This window comes from Phalacrocorax aristotelis, chromosome 5 (genome assembly GCF_949628215.1).
Source record: "Phalacrocorax aristotelis chromosome 5, bGulAri2.1, whole genome shotgun sequence".
In the NCBI taxonomy this organism is placed as follows: Eukaryota; Metazoa; Chordata; class Aves; order Suliformes; family Phalacrocoracidae; genus Phalacrocorax; species Phalacrocorax aristotelis.
Window position 1 is genome coordinate 25,058,985 of NC_134280.1, and position 14,516 is coordinate 25,073,500.

General features: G+C 41.0%; 1 protein-coding gene across 6 annotated transcripts in view; it reads right to left on the minus strand.

Moving 5' to 3' along the window:
• The window catches only part of CHN1 (chimerin 1), a 106,973-nt gene that overhangs the window by 90,980 nt on the left and 1,477 nt on the right, over nucleotides 1-14,516 (minus strand). The window lies entirely within an intron of this gene.

Here is a 14,516-nt window from a genome sequence, read left to right on the forward strand (position 1 = left end):
GAAGCCGGCACGCAAGTTAAGTCACTCCACCACTAAAACCATCCATCTACACGGACATGCCCAAGCCTGTGGGCAGAAGGCACGGTCATCAGCAACAACTCTCCTTGTACAAAGTTTTACTCCATTGCCTTGACCTTTGGCGCAGGCTGCAACAGTCCTTAATGGCCATAAAACCCCGTGCACCTAGTCAGCTTTTAAAATTAAATGGGTATTTGAATTATTTAATCAAGAAAACAAAAACAGATTAATGTATTTTCTTCACATTTTCCAAAGGCATTCCCATCTGGGAGGGGAACAAGAGTACAATACAATCTAAGGGAAGATACAAACCAGTGAGAACGGACACCGATAACAAAAGTGTCCCTTTGGCTGCAGGATGGCACTACATCACACACACCATGCCCCAGGAATTTTTTAATGGGATAAAACTTATTTTTCTCTGCTCTTTTGTCCTCACATGGGTTTGCTTATACCACTCCAAACAAGTACAATTAGGCTTCTAATTATTACTGGAGTAAAAAGGTTAAGAGAAAGCTAGTGTGAACAATGCCCTAGAAAGCTACAAGGCCTACTGCCATTTCTCTGATGTGACCACATGGGAGACAAGAAAGCACTCTCAGCAAAAATGAAGGGGCTCAAAGAGGGGCATGCTCTGAACAATTGCATCACTCTTGAGGGGGAGGAAAACAAAAAAAACACAACAAAAAAACCACACACTACCATCCTGGTTTTTACAAATATCTGATCTGGCAACAATAAACGTTGTGAGAATGCTTCTAATGTGGTTGAATGAGAGACCCACCGAAAACAGCTAGAGTTCAATGCCTTTTATTGGCAGGTCTGATATTTCTGCCTCTTTATGAATGATGGGAAAATTTAAATAAGTAATATTTTGCCTATCATAGGCACTGCTGCTGTTAAATGAACTCATCTTCTAAGTGATTAGACCAGGCAGCAAATGATCTGTTTCTAAATCTTCATTTAACCAAAGCAAGGGAAGCAAGTACTCTCTTTTCCTCTTCTTTGCCAGATAGACAGTGGCATCTGACTACACAAATAATGACAAATAAAAATTTTAAAAATCCTTTATAACAAAAAAATTAAAATTAACTTTTAATTTTAAGCTGGAATGTTCACATATGTGATGATAAGCAAAACACAGCTGTTGCCCTTTTTCTCTTGGCTGTAGTTTACCAGAGGGGTGGGAAATACCCCTCCATGAAGGCACAGTTAGCTTACTGTTTAAGAAAAGTTTCAGAACCTCTAAGATTATTTTTTAGTGTTGCTGTAAGTATAAAAATTTAGACCTCAGAGGTAAAAAGATGACAAGTGCCACCTTGTGGGCATTTAACAAAGACAGAATTTAATGTTGCTTTCTGTTTCCAGCGGGGTATCTCAGCCTCCAGACAACAGGTTGCAGCCACTTTTCAGCATTTCTGGGAACACCATCTTCTCTTTCCGAGAAAAGACAGACATGATGGGAACTGCTACCTGGCATGGCTCTGTGGGTTAGCTGCAGGTGCAACAACGGAGTCAGGCTGCCAACTGTCTGTCACCCTCTGATTTATCTCGCTATAGGAGTTAAAATGGCACTATAGACTCACAGGTATCCCAAAATGTCTGGTTTACACAGTGAACAACTTTCACCCGAAAATGTTGCCAGAATCAAATATACCCCTCTAATTTACCTATTTCCAAGAAAAACAGCCTGCTAGTTTTTTTGTTGGTTTTTTTTGTTTGTTTGTTTTGGTTTTTTTTTGTTTTTTTTTTTTTAAAACTGTTTGTGGCAAAACCGACTGCGGTTGGCTGCTGCCCCAAAGTGTTGGATCAGTGAGTTAGGCAGTTACCCATCCTCCCTAAGCATTATTTGAAAGGTCTTTTGCAAACTAATTTTGCAAATTCAAAATTGACAGAAATAGGCCTTTATTGGATGAATCACATATTTTAGAGTTGACAGATAATTTGTCCAAGTATCTTCTGTATTAGTAAAGTCTTGGAGCAATTCAGAGTTAACATCAGCTAACACAAGCTTGAACACTGTAATCAAACTTCCTTGGTTTAAATCCAGACTGGTTTTCATTGGAGACACTGTTTTGACCATGGTCAATGAAGTTTGCTTGGAAGCCAGGAGAAATACCTGTCAAGGCTATTACTCTTACACGGCTCTCATTCCCACCATGCCGAGGGATAATGTAAGAGAAAACATTTACCCTTCAACATTTCCTTTCCTACTTTTTGTTTCCACAAATCCTTCTTTGTCTCCTGTTTTAAAAGTCTGCCTGCACAGAGACTGAGGTAATTTCCCATCACTTGTTTTACTTCTTCCAAACATTAATAATACCAACAAGGGCACATCAGTTTTACTGTAACTTCAAGCCAGTGACAACTGTTATAGTCACAGCCTCAAGGCATTCACAAAAATACGTTTTTGTCTTGATTTCTCTAACATATCTAACAGGGAATATTGATTGCAGCTTGATTACACAATATTCTGAGCAGTTACCCTAATAATGAAAGAGAACAATAAGATATGGTATAAAAGTGTCTTCTAGCTGTAAATTAATCCCCTCCCCTGAATAAGAATTCAGTCCGGTCAAGGCTGAGCAGAAGAGACCCTAAATAAAGGACAAGCTTTCAGGCACTTTTGAAATACAACCCCTCTATCCGTTGCATAATGTCCTAATTTGCTGAATGGGGAGGCATGTTTTATCACCCTTTGCTTGGTTGCTTTGATTCCCCCTCCTCCTCCCAGCACTGACATACGTTCATTTTCCTGCTCTAAAACCCACTTTTAAATAAAGCATTGTGGTTTTACCAAAAGCTGAACCACAACAAAAGAGCACAACACTGACCCTGCCTCCCTATCCATTGGTAAAAATCTGCTAAGAATTTGTCCTCCCTTGCATTTTAGACCAAGATAGCTGCTGTGCATTCATTAGCCTCCTGGGGGAGAACAAAACAAAAGCAAAGCACCCATTAACACCCCAGGCAAAAATCAGAGTCACCCAGAGAAAATTAAGAGCAGATCTGATTTCTGATTGCTGTTGAAACTGGCCTCAAGACAGGCTCACGTGTTCCAAAGCACGTCTCTCTCTTTAACTGTGTCAGATGGTCTAATAGATGCTGTTGCCTCTCCTTCCCCAAACTTGACCCATTTAAATTCTTAGACCTTCAGAGTTATAACAAACCTATTACGATTCTTATTAGAAACAGATTTTTCATTTTCTAAAGTCGTCAATAACACACGCCATTGCTCATGCAAAAATATGGCTTGTATTTACGCCCTTATTTCCAGAACAGATGCAATACATCAACACTCATGATTGGAAGGAAGAGGACAGACTACCAAGTAAAGTATCCTTGCCTGGAACCATGATCATTTTTTATAGCATCACGAAGGAAACTCCTAAAAAACATTATTGGCAGGGTCAGAGAAAGGGAAATGGACACAATGTGGTGGGATGCCTTTTCTTGAACTGGAATTAAGTTTTTACTCCAAAAGTCATTCTCCAGTTGCTGTGAGCTCCCCCCCAATCTGAAAGTTGCAAGTGCCATTCCTTACCTCTTCCTGTTCTCATATAAAACATCCAACAGGCCTCCAATGGCACAAATTAGGATGCTCCAGGTAGAAAAGCTGAAAATTTGGCATTCCTTTTTGGTAATCCCATGGCTCTCTACTATAACTGCATTCAAAGAACTATGGCAAAAGATATTTACCCACCAGCCTCTCCCTGTTTTTAGCATTAAATCCATCTTTCTGTAAGTCTTTTCCTCCTTGGCAGGTTCATCTGCTGCACTAGGCAGGAAGCAGAGAAAGGAGAGAACAGGTGTGAGATCCACTCCATGGAGAAGCTGTGCTCTGGGTCCACTCCTGCACCACCCAGGAGTTGTGGGCCTGGAGCAACAGCCAAATGATCATCTCGGTGGTGGTTTAGTTTTTGAGCTAAACTCTCAGCAAGCACTGACAGGTTTTCTGCATGGGACCCCATTTGTCCTCAGTTCCCTCTGTGTTTAGGAGGATGCAAATAGAGCAGGGGAGCTGGGAACAGGCTGCTGGAAGGACAGCTGAACACAAGGTTTGTCACCGCCCAGCGGGAACAGGAGAGCTGGCCAGAAAGCTCAATATGATTGATGCTCGGAGATAACCTTCAAGTCTTTTTCTGGGTAACTCCATATGTTTTTTTTCCCCCTCCAGCAAATTAATTCAGATGGTTTTCTTGTCTCTGTTCTAAGTTCTTTCGCCTTTTTCCCACTAATTAGAAGAAATACAAACTGGTCTGCAAATAAGGTTTATTACCCCTCACTTTATCATGGTACCACGTTAAACAGGAGTTTTTCAACAATTATTAGCTGTATTTCTGGGATATTGATGCATCCTTACTGGGAACATCCACAAGTAAAAAGCAGACTGTCCTACAGAATGAGACGTCTAAACAGAAAATAGGAACAGCTGCTGGCAAGAGAAGCAGAGGCCCATGTAGATGAGATCATCCTACAGATCAAAGATCACTATCTCTGTTCCCAAGTCTTGCCAACCCAATAATCCCCAGCCAGCACTGCCTCTCTGGGTAACAGCTCTTTTGGTGTCTTTAGCTCCACTTTGACTTTACAAGAACAACCCTATCATGGTGGTTGGCAGCACAGGAAAACGTGTACAGACAGACACATTGAGAGCTATAGGATGTGACCAATCAAAAATCCAGTCTGTAGTTTAAAAATTATCCTGGCCTACATATGTGACTAGATGGGAACTGCCAGGAGGCAGAATGCTGCAAGCAATTGTCAGAGATTGTGATATGCAGGATTTCTGTACAGAAATAAGGACAAATGCTAATACAGCTCTAAGACACAGCAAGTCCTGCCTGTGTCTTCCACAGCTGCTCTTACACAGCAATGAGAGAAGGAAGATACCTTCCAAAGAAGGCGGAGTTTTTACATTTAAGAGGCATGACTAACAGCAGGGCTACCCCAACAACAAAGCATTTAAGAAGCTGTTCCTGCTTCTCACAGACCTTTTGACAAAGTGGAAAAAAACCACCAACAAGCTTAGCAGATGAGTTAGCCAGTGTGAGCTCTCCCTCAGACAGAGCAGTCTGCAACTCTCTCATCTCAGAAGCTGCTTGGAGGCATCCTCCTGAGTTACCGCCCCAGAAGTGCGGCATATTCTGTCCGGCCCCAGGGCTCACCATGCCTTGGGATGGCAGTGACACGGGGGCTGTGTTTCACCTCTTGCAAATTCTAAACCTGTAGAAGAGCAAGTTAGGACAAAACAATCATCTTGCTTTGGTGTGATGCAGTTGGAGGTGGATCAGGGTGGAAGGTACCTTCTTACACAGCACAATTTCAATAAAAGCTCAGGAATAAGAGATGCTCCACCAAGTTACTGATGAGCTTGCTGCTCTGCCACTGAGGAGAGGCAGGCATGGGTGCTGGGAGGGGTCTGTGACCACAGCTTGCTTTGACACCACACAGAAGTGGGCAGATACACAGTGCAGCTGGGAGCTCCCCAAAAACCATAACAAAGCAACAGCACAGCTATACATATATGAGCTCACCATTGGAAATGCCATGGTAAGTTTCCTCTCCTTCTCTTGGTTTTTTTTGGGTCAGTAATTTTCCTTTACATGCTTGCAAATATTTATCTTGTTATGCTACAAATTATTTCTTAACAAAAATACCCGACTTAATTCCTTTACCATGTAAATTTTGGCATCAAAATAATATGCAAAGTTTCTGAATGTTTTCTCACCAGAAAGAAGAATCACTATTTTATTTTGAAATACTTCTCTGCTCCTGTTAAACCAGTGAAGATTTTTTCAACACTTTCAAGTCCCATTTATAAATATACTCTCTGAAAAACCTGAAAAGGAAGTCAGTAAAATTAATTGCTCTGTCAAAATCATGCTTCCTTTATTGGAAGGATATACCCATGTGTGCATGCTCAGCCAGTAAGGCAGAGGTGAGGGAAGAGCTACATCCTGTTTGGGGTTTTTTTGTGCATTGGGTGTTGGGTTGTATTTTTTTTTTAAATGAAAAATGATCCAAGATTGCACTGAAGTATTGTGTCCAGATTCATATGGAAACCATAAAGCACAGATGAAAAAGTATGGCAGACTGGCCCTACCAAATAATTATCAGCAACTTTTATAGTCTGCTCTGGGTTGTATACATATCAGATACTAATTCAGCACTGAGGAGACTGACTTGTACGCTGCCAATGCAAGAGCAAGGAACAGTTAGGTACTGCACTGAAGCACTGGGTTTGTTTCTCAGAGCTGCACGATTACTCCATTTTTCACAGTCCCCCGTTTACTCTGCATAAGAAATAATTCCGTAACTCCCTCTCCATTGCTGCAGAATTACTCAAAGACTTTGCTACATGATGCTCCATTGTACTTGCTATATAATTTAAATGGTTGCAGTTGTGGCTCTGCTGGCCACTGTGGCACACCACCATGCAGCAGGCAACAAGACAATTCCAGTATTTAGGAAACAGTGTTTTACCTTTACTTTTGGAGTAAAGCAAGCTGCCCCAGGACATTTGGTTTCTGATCAAGGTCAGAAACTGTATTTTTATTTCAGCTTCTTAAATGTCAAGACTACCTATAAGCAAGCTGCTCTTGCAACAAAGGAAGCAGGAAGGAGACAGAGATGGGGAGCAGGAGTGCAGGGAAAAGGGAACCACCACCTCCCATCAGCACCAGGAACATTCATCCCCAACCACATGATGTATTCAGCAGAGCCAGATCCTGCCACCTGCACCACAGATGGAAATGACAGTGGGCTTCCTCACAGAGATGACCAAAACCAAATGTACAGTTACCTGCTCACTGTGAGCAGCAAGGTCTAGCTTGCAGCTTCAACAGTGATCCACAACCAAAGGATGCAGTTTCCCTAACACATTCTCCCAAGGGGACTAAGATTTGGTCATGTGAAAAAACAGACCACATTACCACATCCTATCAGCATTAAACAAAATTTTAACCAAAAGTTAACCAGCCCCGACAGTCGCTCCACAAAGCTTACCACAGAACTGCCAACAAAGTCACAAGAATAAATTTGGGGATGAACGTATCAAAATATATCATGGAAATCAGACTCCCACAGGAATAAATACAATTTTACGAACACATTTTCTAGTAACTATGAAATCCTTTCAGAAATGTCCCCTTTTTCATTCAGACAGAGGATGAGCAAATATTCCAAGTGCTGGAGATGTCAGATGTCAATTGGCTCTTTCACATTCACAGAGGCTGTTGCAGACACAGCGAACACTCCTGACTTTCCACCTGGGTGTGATCAACCCTCCTCCCCCTGACTAGAACCAGGACATTGACCCAGCACTCCACCGTACAGCTAAAGCCTCGGCAACAGCATGGAGAACTGCAGGAACTCTTTCCCAGCGTCTCCTTGGGTCTGGCCAGTGAGGGTGCTTAAGGCCCAGATGCGATGCAATTACAAAGTCCTGGCAGTATTGTTAAATGCTTTAGAAGACCAAATATTTCAGTGACTTTAAACAACACTTTTCCATGTTTCAAAATGGACTCAAAAAGCAAAATCTAGATGGTATTTAATTTTCTACCATCATTTATGAAGATGTACAAGGCAGATAGAATCCACCCCACTGAAATGACAGCTAAAGCAGTTTATGATTTTCTGAGGGAGCAGGAAGCATCTCATATTCTGTTAATAGCTACAAAACTGCACTTGGGCCAGGTCTTGGGTCTGTTTAGTTTTGTTTCATATGAAGACACATTTCTGCAGAACTGTATGATGTCTGTCCACAAGGTGGAGCAGCTAAATAGCCTGAGATGCAGATGCTAAGGCCCAAGCAGAGAAATGAGAAAGAACTAACAGCACACAGCTGACTGTTAGACTGCTCGGAACAGTTACCTATGCCTGCACCCTTGGAGGATCTTGATTAATGTGCTTTTCTTTGGCACAAATAACATAGTCTTCCAAAAGGCTTGTATAAGGTTTATGCTTTGAGTTTACTGATTATAGTAGTATTTAAGTAATTACTATGGTACTGCTGTTAGATTTAAACACATTCTTTTCTTGACACCAAGACATGCTAGCACATGGAAATCTTTTAGTATATCTTAAAAAAAACCAGTTAAGAACTCTTGGAGAGAGTTAGTAAGAGAATAATGCCCCCAAACCTAACAAGGCAGAAAGTACCAGCTGAGTCCAAAGCAGATAGAAGAAAGCCCAGATTTACACCTGAAACATCAGTCCTTGGCCGACTTGAAGTGTGCATCAGCAAAGCTTGGGAACTCTTCCTAGACCCTTGGATCCACAGTGTATTTCACTTCAACACCATCAGATGAGATTCTGTGCTACACAGACTGTCTTTGCTAGTGGGACACTTGATGCCAAAGGGGGAAAAGTGTGCACTTGTTCAATGGTGTGTCTGAGCTGATGATATAGCAAGAGAATCTCTTTGGAGAAAATTCCAAAACCTCATCTTAATTCATTACTTGTGCACACGATTGGACCTGACCTTTCCTGGTTCATCAATGATCCTCAAACCTCTGATTTCTTAAGATTCTTATACAATTCACAAATAGAAAACACAATTTTATACCAGCCACTGCATGAAGCACACTTCTAAGCACTACGTTGAGAAGCCATGGCTAAAATTTTTTCGTCCTCATTTAGAAGTGTTAGTGTCATTTCTCTGATGTTTTGATCAATTGATACCAATTTACTAGTTAATAGATCCATCTTCTTTCCTCAGTTCCTACACAGGTTTCCCTTTCGATTTTTTCTTGAGATTGCATTGCCAGCAAAACCTTTTCAAGGTTGCTCTCCTTATTTGCTTCATTAGGTTCTATAAATTAGGTACGGTTAGCACAGCACCTAGGAGAAAATAATCTTCTGATTCTCAGCACTTGGACACCTTCCCTCCCAGATACATGAATGGGAGTCAGAAGATTGCGTTTCTGTCTAACATGGCTTCCATTTTTAACAAGTCACCTTCATCTTTAAATCTTGTTTAAAAAAAAAACAACAAACCCAAACATCGTACTAATGTCCCTAAATTATTTTGTCTAATTAAACTATTCGAAGTTCCTATTATGACTAGATGTTGAATTGCTTAAATCTCCCTTAAAATTAGCCTGTGTCAGCCAGTACTGAATGAAGCCCAAGTATTTTAAACCAGGGCTAAACACTGCAAGAGCAGCTCCTGTAGCCAGGTTAAAAAGATTAGTTTGAATTCACTGCTTTACTGCTGAAAAAGATCCAGCATAGGCAGTGCAACGTGGGCTATGCATTCACTTTGAAAACTGCTTCAAGGGCATAAGATGAGCAATCAAGTTCTCTATGCTTTTTTTTTTTTTGGCCTAGAAGCACGAGTGATGGGTACCATTCCTCTAGCACTCCACATTTATGTTCCCTGTAGTGACAACAGCCCTACTATAAATGCCCCAATTCCATGAACAAACTTCCATTACTTACTTCAGTTAAGGAACAGGTTCAAAGAACACTTTTTTGGCACAAACTTACTCTCTAGTTAAGAGGCTCTGCCAATGAACTTTTCCCATCCCAGCTACCCACACATTTTAAGCGTAGTTCAGGGCCACGTATAAAAATTCAGAGGAACTTGAATTGTAGATGATCTGTTTACCTCCTGTTCTTAGAAGGCTCTGCACATAAGGCAAGAAATAAGCACATTAATTTTTGAGTATTTCTTATCCTGCAGAGAATCCACAGGCATTACCTGTTGTGAGCCATTTTTTAGTGGAACATTTTCTTTCTACAGTCCTGTGACTAAGCTGACCAAGCACTGTAAAGTTTAAAAGCCTTCCCTAAACAAGCAAAGCATTTATTTAGGGAAGAATGAATTGATTTAATTTCTCTACAATATCTTTAAGATTGTCACATTTGAAAATATGCACTTGTAACAACATAAGAATACCCTGCTTTTTGAAGGAGCCGCAAGACAGTAAGTATGGTTTGCATGGAGAACAATAATCACAGACACACAGAACTTAAAACAGTAATCTGTTAATTAGCATGTCAAGTACGGAAGAACTCCTTTCAAAAGGTTTGCCTCATACCCATAGTTGTAGGTAAATTAATAGAAAATTACTTCTGTGCATTATGACAGCAGAGCTCGCAGCTGTGGAAGAGAAATCTGTTCAGTGAGAAAATTAATATTTGCATGCTCTTTCAGCAACGTATGGACACCTGAAATGGAATTATAATTGCTTCCTTTGGTCCTACCCTTCCTGATTGTAGCAATGTATTGCTTGTTTCTTTCCATATGATATTTTCCCCTATAAATTCCTCTAAAAACTGCCCTTGTTCATCACCTCCTTAAATAACCATATTTGTCATGCTGACTACAGCTCTGTCTCTAATCCCATTCATCTGCAGCCACTCATCAGAGTGCAAGCACTTCAAAGATTAAAAGAGAATTGCTTCACTTCTCACTTCTTAACTACCAATATTGAAGAGGGTGAGTTTTCATCCATTGGCAGGCTCTGAGCAAGAAGGCAAGAGCATGAGTAACTAATGACAAATATGTCCATGAAGATCTCTCCTGGCTGTTTTGAAATGTCTTCCTTTGTTCACACAAGAGAGTTGATGAGCAAACAAATGAACAGAAAGGGAATTAATAAGACACAAGGACAATTCATATGCACTTAGACATAAAACTATTTTTTCTTTCAAAGTACAAGGCTAACTTACTTTAAATGTTTCTCAGGACATTCAAAGACACCAACAAACAGCAGTAGCAATGGGATAACTTAACACTTCCCCTCCTTTTTTCCTCTACATTGTTTGTTATCTTTCCCATACTTTAGTCACCCAAGTGGAATGACAGCACACACCTCACCTGTGTCACTGCGAGATCTCACAGCTTAGGGTATTAACAGATGGGCTCTAGGAATTCTAGCCACAGAAACATAACTGATTGCTCTTCATGTCTCCACAAAGCCGCTACCCCTCGCAGGGATTCAGCAGAGCAGAACTGGCGGGTATCCTTCAGCTGCTTCCCTGCTAAACCAAGCAAGTGGCTTCAACCCAGCTCCATGAAGGCTGGCCATGAAGCCACTGGACTTTGTGCTGAAACAGCAGAGAAGGAGACTGGCTTATATGTCATTCCAGCTGCTGCACCAGGCAGAAAGAAATGGTTAGACAGAAGAAGGAGGCTACACATGCAATCACCACAACCTTTTGTGAGGAAATGTGAATCTGCTGTACGATGAAAAACAGCACTAGAATTGGACATCTACTCAAGTTCCAGACCCTTATACACACCAGGTGTGAAAGCCAGCACTGTTTTGTGGACAAAGACATTTTTAAAGCCCAACCAACTCTTGGTAGGCAATTCACAAATATTGATATGAAATTAATCACATCTATTATTTGCAACAAACAGGATCAGGCAGCATTTTTTTTTCCACTTCTCGGATACACTGACTGTCTTCCAGCCTTCTGCTGATGCGGTCCCTAGTACAGGATCTGCTTTACTATCTTAGATCAAACCTGCACTCTAAGTGCTTGGGCACCAGAACACAAACTCAATGTACTGGTGATACCCTACTTCTACTGGCATCACAAAAAGCCATGTCACATACAGGTGACCACCTATAGTCACAATAGCTACTTCTGCCACCATAACTTTGTGTAACTATAGTCCCTGTTGGGATGACACTTTTGCCTGAAGTAGCTAACGTGGTTGATAGGTAACAGAGCTATGTTTTCAGGCAACGACTTCTACGCTCTCCCATCTCTGACTGCTTCCAACAGGGGCTGCTCTTCCTCTCCATCTCTGTGGAGCAGTTGATCTCCTGTCGCTCAATCCACACCACATACTGACTCATCAGCCTCATCAGCTGTACCACTGCGCTGAGGGAACACATGCAGCTCCCTGACACCTTCCCTACTGCCAACAGTCACCACAGGATACCCTGGAAGGTCATGACTGGGAAAATATGACAAGATTAAATAAAGAATTATAAAATAACCAAGATTGAGAAAGTGAAGAGTCTTAACATCTTCCTCCTTTGTGCTTTAATGTTGCATCATAATTTGGACAATAAGCTGTAAATGAAAAGGAATAAGAAGTCAGGAGACACATATAGCCCACGGCAAGCAGCCTATCTCTGTAGCAGAAAAATGCTGCTGATACACCAGAAGCTCTTTCCTCCAACCAACTTTCCAAAGAGTTTCAAGGTGCTACCTCAAAGGTAGAAACTGCAGTTAGTGCTCCAGCGGCTACGTGGTGCTGCTCCGCGGACAGCGGCAAAGGGCAACCTCCCACAGGAACAGGAAACTCCTCTCTGCTCTGCTAAGTGGAAGAAATAAGGCACACCTGACCTTTCAACTGCCTGATACTGCATGTCCACTTTAATCCAGAATCTACGACAATGTCACCCTGCTCTCTAGTCCTGTCCCCTTTTAGTACAGTCTTTGGACTATGCACCAAAATAGGCATAAAACAGTATCAAGAGCATGGAGAAAGAATGTTATGATGTTTCCCATCCCTCTCCTCTCTCTTGCTGCACTCACACACACACATTAATTGAAAGGGAACCGGCAATCCTGGTGGATTTTCCCTTCCAACCTGACACAGCAATTCATCTCAAGTTTACACACTTTGTAGCACATCCTATCAGACGCAGCCCTAGAATGTGTGAAATTTGGTTCAGTGTGATACACCATTATAGGTTAGAGAAAAAAAAAAAGCAATACTGAGCCTAGAATTTATGTGCATGAGCAGAACCAAAGCAAACACCTCCCTCAGGAGCTGTTTGCTCAGGACAGTTTTACTGGTATAAGATAGGTGTGAATTTAAAATAGTACAATTATAGCTGCTTAATCCCTCAAAACAGATACATTAATTCAGGCACATTTATTCTGCCTTTTCCCAGATTTGCTGATGTTGCTTTCGTAGGGGCTTACATTGAAACAAATTTAAAAACACTCTTTAGCAAGTTGTCTTTTTAGTGAGTTACTATGGGTCAGCTGTTGTGGTGCACTAACTGAAAATGCCACTATCCAAAGGCAGCCAAAATTCAAGATAAAGGCTAAACACTGTTCTTGAAGTTCAAAGCAAGCATGTTGCGGTCTGTCTTTGTTATATGCTACGAGACACTGTGGCAAGCTACCTCAGCTCAGAGGACACACAGCACCACAGTAGGCTGTGCTAACTCAACCATAAGTTAATCACAACCTCATCTGCAAACATACTGCACATTTTCTCCATTTATACAACTCACACTCTTGCATTCATAGTTTAAGATGCACTCTAAAGCTTTTACACTTATGAAAGGCACCGCATTCATTTGTTGACATACATTAGCCTTATTTGTTGCATTGTTTTATAGTCACTTTGTGTTTTCTTAAAAGGGTGAAATCTCGAGGTTTTACTCTTGGCAAGATATTGTTTAAAACCTGCACACAGCAGGCTGCCCCGCTCTCTTCTCTTTGCTCATTGTCTTTTACATATATCAATGTCATTTGTTCTAACAACAGATGTGATAGCTCACAAAAACATCTAATTCAATTCACTTTGTAATGCAAATTTCTATTAGAAAAATGTCATTAAGTAGATAACACACACGTGAATTAAAAAAGAATCATGTAAGCTTAAAAAAACAGGTACCTGATTTAGGAATGCCACTTTATTTAAAAGCTAAAATAAAAATAGTCTCAGGTTTTGCAGACAAAGATTGTAATGACATATTAACTACTCACCATTGAAAAAGTGCATATTTTCAGCAGCCTAAAAATTTGATTTTTGGTTGGGGACAACTGCAATATTTACCTTGAGTGCCTGTGTTAACAACCTACACCTTTTCCCAACAAGCTGCAGTTACAATGATGCAATGTAATACGCACAGTAGGCTATTTCACAAAAGCCAATGTGGCATTTGAGCACCCTCTATGTTCACTTGTGCTTCCGAGCTGAAGAGCTTGATGCCCACCCTGCAACGGACAATGTGCAGGGCCCCCCATACCTGCACCAACTCCTCCAGAAGTCCGGGGGCTCATGTGAACTCAATAACAAGATCAGGCCTATAACAACAGAGATGGTTTACTCTACTGTGAACTCTGATTTACCACCTTTTGCGTCCTGAAAAACTCAGGCAGGAAATATAAAGATAAGTGACAGCACTGTAGCTAAATCCAATACTGCATAGATTTTATCTACAGAGAACTATCTTGCAACATGTGCTAAACTTTTTTCTAGATGGGGCTTAATATGCCACTATAACAGGAATCAAATTTTAAGAAAACCCATGAAACCATTTTTATTGTTTTAAGAAACTGTACCAGCCCAAGAATCATGAGATGAATGAAAGCAAGACATCTGTTTACACAGGAAGTAAAATCCACAGTCTAAACATTTTGAATAAGCTTCATATCATCACTTAAACCCACCCACTAGAAATCACTTTCGGTGCACGAGCTTCTTAGGCGAAAGAGCATCCCAATTATCCTGTTAATTCTGCACTGATGTTAGCCATGCTAATTTCTGCTTTCCTTTGCATTGTTGC